A 1,222-nucleotide genomic window follows, 5' to 3' on the forward strand; every position below is an offset into this window, starting at 1 on the left:
CGATATACTTGGATTGAATTGAGTGACATGCATCTTACTTATGGAGCAGCTAATTGCAATGAACGGGCAGCACAGAGATTATATCAACGACGATATCCTGGTCGCCGCATTCCACATCATTCCATTTTCGAATCCATTCATCGACATTTGCGAGAGAATGGTTCTTTTAGAAGATCGAATGGACAAGGACAACGACGTTCAGTGAGAACTCTGCGATTTGAAGAGCAAGTTTTGGCAGAAATAAAAAACAATGCTTCCACTAGTATACGTGCAATTACATTTAACATTGGAACAAGTAACATGAATATATGGAATGTTCTTTATGAACAATTATTACATCCATTTCATCGGCAACGTGTACAAAGTTTAAAACTTGAAAACTATCCACGACATTTAAAATTTGCGCGATGGTATTTGCAGCAGTGTGAAACACACCCCAAATTTTCTTCTTTAATACTGTTTACTGACGAAGCAAGTTTTATAAGGACAGGTATATTTACACACAATTCTCACGTTTGGAGTGAGGATAATACTCATGCTACATTTATTCGATCACATCAAGAAGGATTTACGGTTAATGTATGGGCAGGTATTACCAATAACTTCCTTATCGGGTCGTACATTTTACCTTTACGATTGAATGGCAATATTTATCGTATTTTTTTCGAGGAAGTTTTGTCAGGACTCATGAAAGAAGGCAAATGTAGTTCCAACACGATGGAGTATCTGCCCATTTTAATGCTACTGTGCGCAATTACTTGGACCAAAGATTTAATGAGCGCTGGATAGGCCAAAGAGGTCCTATCGCATGGCCTCCTCTGTCACCAGATTTATCTTCGCTTGACTTTTTTTATGGGAACATATAAAAACTCATTTATGAGACACCTATTGAAACAGAAGCAGAATTGGTAGCCCGAATTACTGCTGCAGCATATCAGGTTCAGAATATTCCTGCAGTCTTCGAGCGTGTGAGACAATTAATGTTTCGACGATGTCATCTTTGTATTGAAGCAAATGAAGGAATTTTTGAACATTTATTATAAATTGAGCTAATCAATTGCGCATTTTTGTTCCGTTCTTTTGTTTATTGTTTTTTGAAGATTAAAATATATATGTGTAATTGAAATAAATTTAATTTTTTCACTTATATGTTTGTTTTTTATTAAAATCATAAAATTTCTATTTTGTACCCTGTAATATTAAAACGAATCGTTGTAGAGAA

The sequence above is a fragment of the Odontomachus brunneus genome, unplaced genomic scaffold (assembly GCF_010583005.1).
Source record: "Odontomachus brunneus isolate Ranch 3 - 2012 unplaced genomic scaffold, Obru_v1 Obru_scaffold_216, whole genome shotgun sequence".
NCBI lineage: Eukaryota > Metazoa > Arthropoda > Insecta > Hymenoptera > Formicidae > Odontomachus > Odontomachus brunneus.